Below are 13,793 nucleotides of genomic sequence, written 5' to 3'. Positions count from 1 at the left end.
TGTAATCCTTTGTGATTGACAAGATCTTCTTGCAGCTGTTGGATCTTCCTTCGATGCGGTCTAATAGTGCTTTTTTCTTTTTTTGATGTCTCTAATTTACTGATTGTGTCTGATTGCAGTGCAGCCTTGTAGGTAGTCCTGTAAGTGGTATTGTGGCTGGCTCTTCATTTCCTTTCTAGTTGTTTACAGTGTTTGGTATCTCAGAGGTCTTCTGTTTACAAGCTGGCCTACTTGTTTGATCAACTATACTTGTTGGTTTTGATAGGTGCGAGGAAGTCTGTGCACAGTTGTTGATGTCCTTGTCGAAGTTGTCTGTGGGGCTAGGCTTATCAGTGTTCATGGTTCTGAGCAAGTTTGCTTCTGTGATTTTGTTTCAGCTGTGGCTTGGAGTACTGAACCTGATAGAGGTGTTGACTTGATGTGTGTTGATTTTGAAATGGATGATGGCGTGGTCTGTCTATGTGAGCTGTGTGGTGGAGTGTATTTAATGCTGTCGTTGTTGGTGAATATGGGTTCCAGTGTGTGTCCTGTGGTCGTTTCGGTCTTCTAGGTGAAAGTTGAGGTCACAGAAGAAAATGTAGGCTGTGGAGTTGATGGTGAGTGGAGCGACAAAGTTGATGATGAGGTTGGTAAAGATGGCTTGGGGTCTGGGTGGTCTTTAGGCGAAGGTTCCATTTAGGGTGAATTGTTCCGAGATTTACAGCTTGAAGTGCAGGTGTTCCATGAATGTTGTAACATTTTCTGTGGATGTTGTGCATTTGATGGATTTCTTGTAGATGACCACGAGTTCTCCTCCTGGAGTGTGATTTTGTAGCCCGCTGGGATTGCTGTAGCAATGTCGGGAGCAGATGAGGGGGTTGAGCCAGGTCTCCGTGATGAAGAGGATATTGGGTGCCTTGCTGTTCAGAAGGACCCATATTTCAGTCGCTTGCTGAGTGATCGTGTGTTGAGAAGCATGCATGCGAGTAGAAGTTGACGTACTGATTTGTTATGGCATGTGGTGTAGAGTGGAAGTGTTGGTGCTTGTATGGTGTGTTTTGTTGGGACGGGGTGTTGAGGGTGGTGTTAGTATTTTTGTGGGTGGTGTGGGTGAGTGGCAGCTCTATAACTCAGTGGATACAGACAAAAGCTCCTAAAGTGATGTAAGGTGCAGCGCAGCAGTCAGTGGGGGAAAGGGGTGTAGGGGTTAGTGACCTAAGGATTGCTGTAGAGTATCGCTAGGTGGTGATCCGACCATGGTTCCTGGTGCAGGTGGGTCTGCTCCTGGCAAGCCTTTGGCGTAGCTGCAACACAACTTTTATGCAGCTGTCATTAGGTAGGTCCTGTGATTGGGTAGGGGTCTAGGGTGACATGATGTCATTTTCTGTGCTGATGGGTGATGGGAAAAGTATGCATTAAAAACAATGTTCTTTCCAAAGAACTTATGCTTTCGTAACCAAGCAAAACTCATATGCATCTTTGCACATAACAGATTTTCCCTAGACCTTTTGGCTTTCCGAATGCTATTAGCGACTGCAGAATGAGGATTTTTTTTGTATGTATTTAGATTTATTAACATGAATGCACAAAGGCAGTTCAAGCTAAAATAAAACTAGAAATATAATGATTCCATAAACAGTGTAAGCCCTAGACCCCTTACACGCCTCAATTTGAAGTCCTAATGAAGCTTAAAGCTGTCTATAATAATGCATTAGAATAAGACAAAAGGAGATTATGGCATGTGCTTTGGAGAGGAAATTGTGGCAGGTATTCTTCTACAGTACCCCGTCAATGCTAAGCTTAAATTGGCACACTCGGATAATCTAGAAGTCAGATTGGGTTTTGGAAAACTGTTTACATTGAGTTTATATGATAGTGTATGTGGTAAATTGGCGCGCAGATCGCAAAGCACTTTACACATTTGCATCGTGTGTGCCAATATTGAGCAAACATTGAAACCTTTGCCGTGAGGTATCTCCAGAGAGTGACTTGAGGGATGTGATGCGGTCTCATGTGTGCGTCGTGGAAACAATAGCTGAGTGCTAAGTGTTTACTGTTCTTTATTTGTTCTAAAGTGGCCTTGGTGGATAATCTCTTCGCAGCATGTAATTAGTGTGGCCGAGCCCAGATGCATACGTCATGTTCTCATCTGCGCCGTTGGGAGGGAGGGCGAGGGGTGGGAGAAAAGTAGACCAAAAATATTTTGAGTGTGAAAAAGGCCGCTTTATTAGGAAACAGGTGCACATTACAAATATAAAACCCTGACAACGCCTTACAAAACTAAACCTCACTAAATAAATAATTAACTACAAACTTCGCCCCCCACCCCTAAAATTCTTTGACCCCTCCCCCACCCAACAATACAGCATTAAAACATTACAATAACATTATAAACATAACATCATCAATAAAACATTACGTCATTAATCACATCATTACATCATCATTTAACCCCTTAGTCATCAAACCCCAATCACATATTAAAAGCCAGGCCCTCTATAACCAGAAACCCTGCCTGACCCTTCACTCCTGCCAATACCCCCCAAAACCTCAACGGTCAACCAATGACCAACATTCCCCTGTACTTGTCAATGAATGAATCAGCCCAATACTCAACAAAATTCTACGATAAACCGCACCAAGACAACAAAAACCCCGCACAGCACCTGTTCCTAGCGACAATACAAAGTACAATAAAAAAACCCTGCACACCTATTAACCAGGAAAACAGCCTTTGCATAACAATTTTATTTAAAAAATTTAAACATTTCAAGGGATAAAAAATTTCCTAACTAACCAAAAGTAGAGGGGGGAAAAAAAAACCAGGGGGGGAAAAATATAAATAAAGGGGGGGGGGGCGGGAGGGGACAAAAAACGCTAACTGTCCTCCTAGCCACCAAACCTAAAATGGTGGCTAGGAGGCGGGGACACGGGGATTTATAATTGGGCTGGCCAGTCCTACTAGGCCAGCCCAAATCCAGAACATTCTGGCAGCTACTGTAGAGGAAAACCCCTCGCAGCCCTCCCAAACCGCCCGGGGGAGGAGACTTCCCTTCGGTCAGCTCCCTCCCCCAAGCCCCCCTTGGGAGGGAGGGCGAGGGGTGGGAGAAAAGTAGACCAAAAATGTTTTGAGTGTGAAAAAGGCCGCTTTATTAGGAAACAGGTGCACATTACAAATATAAAACCCTGAAAACGCCTTACAAAACTAAACCTCACTAAATAAATAATTAACTACAAACTTCGCCCCCCACCCCCTCCCCTAAAATTCTTTGGCCCCTCCCCCACCCAACAATACAGCATTAAAACATTACAATAACATTATAAACATAACATCATCAATAAAACATTACGTCATTAATCACATCATTACATCATCATTTAACCCCTTAGTCATCAAACCCCAATCACATATTAAAAGCCAGGCCCTCTATAACCAGAAACCCTGCCTGACCCTTCACTCCTGCCAATACCCCCCAAAACCTCAACGGTCAACCAATGACCAACATTCCCCTGTACTTGTCAATGAATGAATCAGCCCAATACTCAACAAAATTCTACAATAAACCGCACCGAGACAACAAAAACCCCGCCACCCAGAAAGGTAGGGGGGGGAGAGAAAACTACACCACCTTCCTTTCTGCCCCCCCAAATAGAAATATAGAAGCATAAGTGAACGAATATCAACGTTGCATAGCTAACGAACGTGCCAAAACTTCACGTAACTCTAACAGATATAGGTCCATCCCCACCCTGGACAGGTGAACACCATCATCTCTGAAAAATTCCACAGTGTCAAATTTAATCTCTCTATGGGAAATCCTGCTGAAACCAAGACCACGGCAACAACGAGAAACCTCAGAGTTTACTTTCTTCCTGGCTCTGTCAACAGCCCTGGGGTTGACCGCTCCTCTCCAGATCCTATGCGGAATCAACTCAGTCCAGAAGACATGGCACCCAGCCCAAAACTCCTTTATAAGGCTCAAATCCTTCTTAATAGCTTGCAGCAATACCACACCTTTAGTAGCACAAAGATCGTTCTCCCCCAGATGAATGACCAGAATATCAGGACATAGCCCGCCCACCATATTGTTGTTAAGACATGGGATTAACTCTTTCCATAGCATACCACCTTTTCACTTCCAAACCACATTGAACATGCTAGCGTTAAAACCCAGAAGTTCTCCAAAGTAACTCTGCGCCGCCTGGACTCAGGCCCATTTCACGAAGGAATGCCCAACTATCCAGACTGTCACCACAGGAGAACGAGGCCCAGCAACAGATCCTATAAAAGAAAACAGAGTTAGAGCTCATGGGAAGGAAGATGACGCATGCGCCTCCTCCGCTTGACTCCTCACGTAGCGCTGAAAGCAGTTAGAAGACCAACGCCCCAGCCTCATGATATCCCTTTGAGTCCAACCTCTGTTAAAAGCTTCAGTTGCAGCCCCAATCCGGAATGAATGTGTCCCATATAGGCTCCCATCCAGACCCAAGTGTTCCAAAGCTTTACGCAAAACCATGCGGAATTGGTATGCTGTAACCAGGGTGCCATCAATATGCTGAAAAACGAGTGCATCATCACCACCCCCGCACAAAGAACGCCAGCGCCGCGCTAACAGTAAAGGGCAAGTAAGCCTTGGGGCACGCGCTTGCAACCACACACCCTTCCCCTTCTTAGTCTGATCAGTTTTGGAGCTGGCTAACCATATATGCACCCCTTCATCAGAACAAAAAACATCCCGCCAAAATAGGCCACACTTGCATTTCGAGCCCAACAACTCCGAAACCCTAAAAGCTCCAAAAAACATGAATGCCATTAACATGGAAAATAAGCATGACTCAAAGTCATCTGAACAAACCTCAGGGAGAACAGTTATCAACCGAGCCAGAATCTGCCAAGATAAAGGAGCCCTAAGTCTACTGGTGTGCCCTTGCTCTCTGGCCCAACCCTCAAGCATCCTCCTGCCAATCTCCCCTCCTGACGGAGGATAACCCCATAACAACTTGCCCATAAATGCTATCCCTGCTAATTTACCTGCGATGGTCACCTTGGTCAGCCCTTTGTCCATGAGCTCTAAAATGAAGTTCACGACATCCGCAGAACGACACCAAACCTCCTCACGCCTACAAGCGCCAGACTCCAGAAATTCCCTCCAGGCCAGAGAATAAGCAGAACGCATAGACACAGACAAAGAACCTACCACCAGTTGTAAGACCCGACGTTGCCTACGTGCCACAGATGAATTGGCATCGGGGTCGGTGCTTGGTCTGCTTCCCTCGCCAGTCCACGGAATCTCCCCCACTGTGAACGAGACAGAGCATCCGCAATGTCATTGTCCACCCCAGGAATGTGCAAAGCACGAAAGTGAATGTCGTGTTTCAAACAGCCCAGCACAAAAACTCTCATGAGCTTCAAGACCTGTTCATCCCTGGCAGACTGTCGATTAACAATTTCCACCACAGCCATGTTGTCCACACGAAAAAGCACTTTCTTATGTGCCAAGACCTCCCCCCACAGGGTCAAAGCCACCAGCAAAGGAAAAAGCTCCAAAAAGGTAATGTTGCGACCACCATTCAACCCATTCAACCACTCATCCGGCCAACGTTCCGCACACCATCTTCCATTCCAATACAGACCAAAACCATCACTGCCAGCTGCATCCGAAAACATTTGCACATCCCACTGAAAGTCAACGTCCCTAAACAAAGGAACACCATCAAAAGAAGAGAGAAAAAATTTCCACATTCTCAAATCCTCCTTGACGCCAGCAGACAACCGAACACGATGATGAGGCAAATGTTGACCTGCAAGAGCCCTGCCTAATCTGCGACAAAAAGTCCTTCCTGCTCTCACGACCCTACAAGCAAAATTGAGATGGCCTAGTAACACCTGAACATCTTTCACCAACACTTTCCTTTTTGCTAACATGGTTTCCAGCAACTCCAGCATCTTCACTTTCTTATCCTCAGGCAAGCGAGCCCGCATTGCTACAGAATCAAGTTCAATTCCCAAAAAGGACAAGACTGTGTCAGGACCCATAGTTTTCTCGGGAGCCAAAGGAACTCCCAGATCCTCCATGAGCCCTTATAAAGTGTCCAGAGCAGACTGGCACTCCGTGGAGCCCGGGGACCCGACAAAGAAAAAGTCATCTAGGTAGTGCGTTACCAGTGAGTGACCAGACTGATGAGTAAAGTACCATTGTAGAAAAGTACTGAAACACTCAAAAAGAGCACATGAAATGGAGCAACCCATCGGCAAAGCCTTGTCCACATACCATTTTCCTAAAAAATGGATACCCAGAAGACACCAGTCATCCGGATGGACAGGCAGCAGCCGGAAAGCAGACTTTATATCACACTTGTCCATCTCAGCAGCTGCGCCCGCGGTCACAACAAGTGACATGGCCACGTCAACTGAGGAATAAGAGACTGAAACAGCATCTGGATCAAAAATCATTAACAGACGATCCTTCCGGCCATGATAAGTGTTGGGTAAGCCTGAATTGTCCCGGATCTCTCTTCGGGACCACTCCAATAGGTGATATTATTAAATTAAGGATCGGCCAATCGTGAAAAGGGCCAGCCATCCTCCCTTCATGCACTTCTTTATTCAACTTGTCTTGTACTACTGTGCCATGCTCAGATGCAGATTTTAAATTAGCAGACCATCTTCTTTGTCTAGGACCTGTGTAACCTAACTTGAAACCAAATTCAAAACCATCCAACAATGTTTGTTTCCCAGCTTCATTATCATAGTCATGAAGTGCAAGGCGCAGATTCTCCAACTTAACCGGTGTATGAGCCCTTGGGCCCAACACCCTGAGTACCTCTAGATCCCCTACCCCCTGAAAAATGTTGGGATGACCCTGAACCACCTGCCCCTGACTGCTTCCCCTGTGGACCTCCTGCTGTCTTGTTATCCCAGCATCTAGAGAATGGGTGCCGCCTACCACAACCAGAGCATTCGTGTTTAAACTTACAGTATTCTCTGCCACAGAACCCTTTGTTAAACTCCCAGCATGCGCCAGTTCCGGACTGTGTATTTGAGTTACTCCCCACCCCTCCCCTGGTGGGCTTGTCCTGAAAGGGCCGGTAGATTAAAGGAAGGCCGCTGGCTGTAAAAATAGTCTTCCCGCCCGATGCAGATCCCATAGTATGCTGCCACAGGTCAGTGTCTAGTTCCCCCCACTTGGCCTCTGGATCCCATGCCATCCTGGCCCTGAACTCCTCATCATATTGTGACCAAGCAAACCCCCCCCCAGTTAGCTGTGCCTTGCGTATAACATCCATGCACTTGAAAAGTGACACGCTGCGCTCTGGAAACTTTTCACAATATACACTTGCATAAATAAGGAATGCAGCTGTCCAATTTTCAATGGTTAATGGAACTCTAGGACGTTTGGCCAGCTCAAATTCCTCTTCTTTTGACCCTTCTTTTGACCGGACTTCCCGGTGTAGTAGCTTAAGAATTTCAACATACTCTCCCTTCCAAATACGTTCTTTCGTGGCCAGCATCAAATGGGCACCCAAAGGCTTCGTGACGCCCATATAAGGCAACTTTTTAATCTTCAACTCCTTGCTGGCCAATGGCTCTTTTACCACAGTAAGAGCATCGGTGCTAGTACCACTTTCCACTTTACCTGTGACTTCAACAACGTCGTCAGTGCCCACAGCAGTGTCTTTAACATAACGTCCTTTCAACAACCTCCCTTCGCCTAAGACAATCGGTACTTCCCCCCCTGTGCCCACAGACACCATATTAGGTTTGGCCTGTGTAGCTAATTGCTCACCTGGTAATAAAGAGACCACTCTCGAAGGCTCCGCCCGTGGTGCTGGGACCAATGTATGCTGTCTGCGAGGCGCCCTGACTGACGGGCCGTGCTCTCTTCTCACTTGCACTTGCCTTTGCACCGCTGGAGCCTGAAAAACACTACCAGAAGCATGAGAGGGTTCCCCCCCCCCCCTCCACGTCCCGTAATTCTCCTTCCTCGGGACTATCTTCATCATAATCCAGTAACACTGAATCAAAACCAACCGGCAACACATCACTACGGGTCTTACCTAACCCGGTATCAACAATATTACATCTTAATGCTTGTGAAGCACCTCCAGGGGGGGGAGCAGACTGTACCCGCCTGTAACTCCCCTTGCGTTGACTCTGCGGCTCCATAGCCGCCGGCAAGGTAGGACACCTATACCTGCTATTCGTCGGGGCCAGCGGGGCCACGCCGGGCCCTCGTGTGCTGACCGCGTCGGGTTCCCTCGGTGGAACAGAGAGGGCCGCGCTAGGCATTCTCCTCACTTCACCTTGGCGCAGTTGGACTGGACCGCGCCCTGCCAAGTCTGGACCACCGCACCTATCCCTGTCCTGAAAAGAAAAAGTTTGGACTGGTGTGCTAGGGTCCCTAAATACTAGACCTAAACCACATTCTGTCCCCCGCAAATTTGAACCAACATTCATCACTTGAAATCTGTCTAAAGAACGTCCTCTAAAACCCGCTCTCAAAGGCACCTCCCTGACCGGAGAATCACCTATCACCTCTTCATCATCACTACCATCCAAATTATCCACCGCCACCGCTGTAGAAGATGCCCGAAAAGGAGCCCTTGCTCGCCACTCCTGACCTTCACCCTCCTTCTGTAATCCGCGCTGCGCCAAACCTGCAGCCCCAAAATGCTCCCACCCCGGAGAACCGAGCATCAAAAAGGGGCCTCCTGTACCCCTCAACCCATATGATACCGCCTCTAAAGGCCCCTGTAAAGGCCCCCCACTGATTTGCCTGAAACCCCCCTCACACTGTGACGGTGCACCATGAAAACCAACACCCCCCACACTCCTTACCCCAAGTTGCCCGACCCCCACAGAAACACCTACCACTGCCGGTGAAAGCCCCAAATTCCCTGCACCAGGTACATGACGTGTAACATTGACATCACCCGAAAAAGCTCCATGTCCTACCCGTGGCACACCCCTACCAGTCCCTTGAAAACGGTCAATACCTTCCACAAACCCAAAAGCCCCAACATCCCCTGGCCGAGAGGTCTCCGGCTCCAAAGCAACACCAGAAAACGAACCCCCCTCCCCCACCTGAGCCCACTCACCCTCACCTCTGGAACCCCCCCCCCACAGAGACAGCAGCACCCACAGAAGAACCAGGAGTAGAAAATAATAAGGGGCTTCCCACATTTTCTTCCACCTCCACCTGACCAGCACCCACATCACGAGAAGAAAATGCCCGCCCAACCTGGGGCTCCAAACCTTCAGGGCCCTCCCCCCCACCCACTACAAAACTGCCAGGAAGTATGCTGCCCACAACCTGTTTAACTGGCACCAAATGTCTAGGGGGGGTGACCAAAAACCTATTGCCTGCAGCAAACGTAAAATGTGGTTCAGAAATCACCAGCCCTGAAGGATCCACACTGTTGTCAAACTGCCCTTGACATACACCTGGCAAAGCGCTAAATTGTACAGAGCCCCTGCGCGCCCCTCGCGCAGCAACCACGTGATCAGGCGCCAACCTACGCTCTAACGGGTCTGAGGCAGAGCGCTTCCTGCTCCCTCTCCGACCCCCCCTCCCCCGCCTGACGATCGAAAGCGCCACCGAATGGACCGCTGTATCAGGAGCCATACCGCCAGCCCGCACCGCCGCATGGACAACCCCCGCACCTGCCGCCCCAGACGCATGCCCCGCTAGAGCGCCAGAGACCGCCGGAGCTCCCACTGCCCCAACCGACACCCACGCCCCAACACCAGGGGCCTGTTGCGCCTCACTCACGCCCGCCACATGAGCGCCAGACACCACCGGAGCTCCCCCCGCCCCCACCGCCACTCGCGCCTGACCCAGAGGGGCCGGTTTCCTCGTACGGGACCGGCCCCTTTCGCTTACCTGTCCAGGGCGTCTCTTCTTTGGAGAGGAGCACGCCAACACCGCTGCAGAAACGCCAGCGGAGGCCTGGCGCTGAGGGCGCGCCGGCCCCCCTCCCACCAGCAGATCCATCCGACCTGCCTCAGAAAGGAGCCTCATTGCCTCCACAACTCGGTAATCTTCCATTTCGCAAAGCTACCAAAGGGAAAAAAATGTAACACCAAAAGGGGGGCTACCTAGAATTATAATTCAAATACCACACAAAAAACGCTAACTGTCCTCCTAGCCACCAGGTCACCAAACCTAAAATGGTGGCTAGGAGGCGGGGACACGGGGATTTATAATTGGGCTGGCCAGTCCTACTAGGCCAGCCCAAATTCAGAACATTCTGGCAGCTACTGTAGAGGAAAACCCCTCGCAGCCCTCCCAAACCGCCCGGGGGAGGAGACTTCCCTTCGATCAGCTCCCTCCCCCAAGCCCCCCTTGGAATTCTGCAGCAGTCCTTACTAAACTGAGTGTGGCTGGGGAAATTGTCAAATTCTGTGTCCATTTTTTCTATTCATGAACTAGTATACCATTTTGGTCATGCTGCAGCACCAGGTCCTCACGCAAAAATCAATACGGCCTTTAATCACTATCATTTCAAAGCAGCATTCATAATCTCTGTGGCACGACATACATTGTGTTCCCTAGATTTTAAAAACACTCATACTCAGTGGCGGCTCGCTGTGGGGCTGGGTGGTGAGTTAGTGGAGTTTGACGTACAACGGCAAAGGAACGTAAATAAATAAATACCTGCCGTCGTATGTTGGACTCCTCTGCCGCCCCACGGCCCCACAGCATTACCTCTGCGAGCCGCCACTGCTCATACTTCAAATTGGCACTCAGAATAGCTAGTGGGATACGTCTCTTAGTACGAGTCCCTGCAGTGGGTGATCTACTCTTTAAGGATATTGGGGTGTTTACATCAACTCCGAGGCATTTTTTTGAAGATGGAACTTAATTGTGCCCCAATAGTACAAATGGAGTTAGTTAAAATGAAAAGGCGTTTTAATAAGTCAGAAATGTACTCCTACAGGGTCACTCCTACTTTTGGGAGGTTATGTTATTTATTTTACGCTATTTATTTTTATATAGCGCATGTGTACCCAAAGGGGTCTTGGCGCTGCCTTTTTTTAAAGAAGCTGGTAAAAACGTTTTTTTTTTTCTGGAGGAGAACCTAATATAACTGGATACAATTGATTTATTGATTAAAAAGCCATGTTTTAACGCTTTACTGAAATGTAGGAAATTGGTTAATTCTTTCGATTTGAGTTGGAGAGCATTCTTTAGCTTGGTTGTGCAAACAACAAAACTTTGCCTCCCCAGTCAGATTTCCTGAATTTGGGCACTAGAAATTTTTTTTGCAGCCATTGAGCGTAAAGGTCTTGTGGGATATATCGGGAAACTTTTTGTATCTGATACTCTGGTCCAGTTTTGTGAAGTGCCTTAAAGGCAATACACAGAGCCTTAAAGGCTATTCTCTCTCTCTCTTTTTTTTTTTTTAAATAGGTGACCAGTGTAGCTCTTTAAGTGCAAATTTTCTGATTGATTAGGTAGTCCGAACAAGAGACGTGAGGCAGCATTTTGCAGTATTTGCTGTTTGGTCAATAGTTTTTGTTGCTTATTAATGTGCAGGGTGTTTCAGTAGTCCAATTAAAATTGGATCAATGCTGTAACAACTGTTTTTTAAAGGTTGATAGGTATTAAAGGGGGATTTCCCTGATTATTTTTAGGATATAGAAGACTCATGAGGAAATTTGATTAACCTGGCTGTCGAAAGTCAACCTATTCTCAAAGGATACCTAGGTTCCTTACATTTTCACTAGCACCAACTAGTGGACCACAACTGATGTATTCGTTCCAAATAGGACTTCGGTCTTCCCTGAATTTAATTTAAAACAATTGTTGTTCATCCAGTCTCCAATGTTTTTCATACAGTTATGAAATTTCGAGGCCATAAGGTCTTGGTTGCCTGACAATGAGGCCACACTTTGGGATATCGTCACCTTACAATATCAGTTTGGTCAGTGGTGTAATGTATAAGTTAAAAAGAGTACGGCTTAGAGAGGCGCCCGGTGGGGTGCTGCATGGAAGGGTAAAAGTGTTTGATGCATTCATCTATTGCTTCATATTGTTCTCATTCTGACAAGAGTGATGTTAAGAGGGCGAGGGCCGTTCATCTGATTCCCAGTGAGTAAAATGGGTCAAACAAGATGTTGTGGTTGACCGTGTCAAATGCCATTGAGAAGTCGAACAGGATTAGGGCAGCATTTTCTCCTTTATCAATGGAGGCGCTTATATTCTCAGATGCAACAATTAATGCAGACTCTGTGCTGTGTTGGCTTCCAAAGCGAAAATTGAGTAGCCTCTAGAAGGCAATGTGCTTCCATAAAGGCTGTCACTTGTTGGTTCATGGCTTTGTCTATGATTTTTTCTGGGAATGGCAAACAGGATATAGACCAATAGTTACTCTGTCGTTTAGTTGTAGATTCGTTGTCTTGATTAGGGGTAAGATGGATGCTTTTTCCAGAATTTTGGGAAATAGTATGTGTTAAACATATCCTTGAAGATATTTGTTAGATATTCTGAGATTATTTCAGGTACTTGTTGAAGTTGGTTAATCGAAGTACCTGATTCGCTGTAAACGGCGAGAAGTAGGTCAGAGATTTTGAGTTGGTAAAAGGAGATATCTCCAGACGAGCTAGATGACGGTGTAGATTTAGTTGTAAAAGCTGCATATACATATTCCACTTTATTTTGAAGAAGTTGGCAAGTGTGTTACAGAAGGACAGACTGGAGTTGGTGTTTTTATTCTGAGACGTGTTGAGTGATTTATCTGTTTTGAAAATCGGGGTTTTGTATTCTGTTAGGGATTTGTTTTGTATAAATCTTATCTTCGGTATTATAATGTTGTCTCCATCTGTGTTCTAGTTTACTACACAGTTGTTTTTGTGTTTTGAGCCTGTCGGAGTACCAGGGTTCAGTAGGCTTCAGCCTGTGGTTTGTTGATTTTTTTCTCGGGGACTGACTAACAGCGTTGTCTAACTATGAGTGGTACTCAGCGACTGTCCGGTCAAATTTATGCTAAGAGTGCTTTATTTTCTTTTTACGAGATAGTGTTGTGAGAGGCATTTTCTCCATCGGTGTAATATCGAACATCACCACTGAGTGATAGGACCATCTAAGCAGTAGAACTTTTTGACATTTTAGATGGGGATTGTCGGTAAAAATCCTGTCAAGGGAGTGTCTCGCAAACATGAGTAGGGTCATTTACTATTTGATTTAGGCTTAAGCTGGTCATGGTTTCCAATAAGGTTTGTGTGTCTTTGTCTAGCTGTTTCTTTAGGTGACAATTAAAATCACCTAGAATGGTGTAATTTGATGTGTTGAATCTAGATTCTAGGAGGTACATTTCTGATTTATTTTTTGTCAAGATTCTGAAATAAATCAGAGTATTATGGAGTTATGTGACTTTCAGATGTGCATGAGTACTGAAACGTGTAACTGTATCCTGATCAGGAAATTTGTCATAGAAGTGCATTTGCACCTATAATTTTTTTCATACTTCTCTGTTGAAAGAATACATTTCCAGTGAAGAAATGATTGTTCCTACATTGCCATCGCATTTGGGGATGGGCCCTCCACATTACCATTCCTAAATCATATTTACTCCTGCCCTTGATGGGAACAAATTTACAAGCATTTTCTTGGTTGGAAAACTACCTGGGATTTGGTGAATATCCTCAAAGTCAAGAGTTTGTGGCTTGGGCCAGTTTTTACAGTGGAGACACCCAAAAAAGCCCCAAAACACCTCAGTGCAAGTTTTGCTATACAGAAATGTCATTATACTGGCTTAGTGTCAGGGAAGGCAAATCTTATTTTCAAGTCCCATCATTACTGATTACTGTG

The 13,793-nt window shown here is 46.6% G+C and overlaps 1 protein-coding gene and 1 pseudogene across 2 annotated transcripts in view; one reads left to right on the top strand and one right to left on the bottom strand.

The window, feature by feature from the left end:
- The window catches only part of LOC144765733 (fibroblast growth factor receptor 3 pseudogene), a 35,802-nt pseudogene extending 35,462 nt beyond the window's left edge, over positions 1-340 (bottom strand).
- The window catches only part of C1_1H1orf21 (chromosome 1_1 C1orf21 homolog), a 415,212-nt gene that overhangs the window by 86,744 nt on the left and 314,675 nt on the right, over positions 1-13,793 (top strand). The gene's annotated exons all lie outside the window — the stretch shown is intronic.

Source organism: Lissotriton helveticus, chromosome 1_1, assembly GCF_964261635.1.
Source record: "Lissotriton helveticus chromosome 1_1, aLisHel1.1, whole genome shotgun sequence".
Lineage (NCBI taxonomy): Eukaryota > Metazoa > Chordata > Amphibia > Caudata > Salamandridae > Lissotriton > Lissotriton helveticus.
The sequence above is the reverse complement of the archived record's forward strand: the minus strand, read 5'-3'. Positions and strand labels throughout refer to the sequence as shown.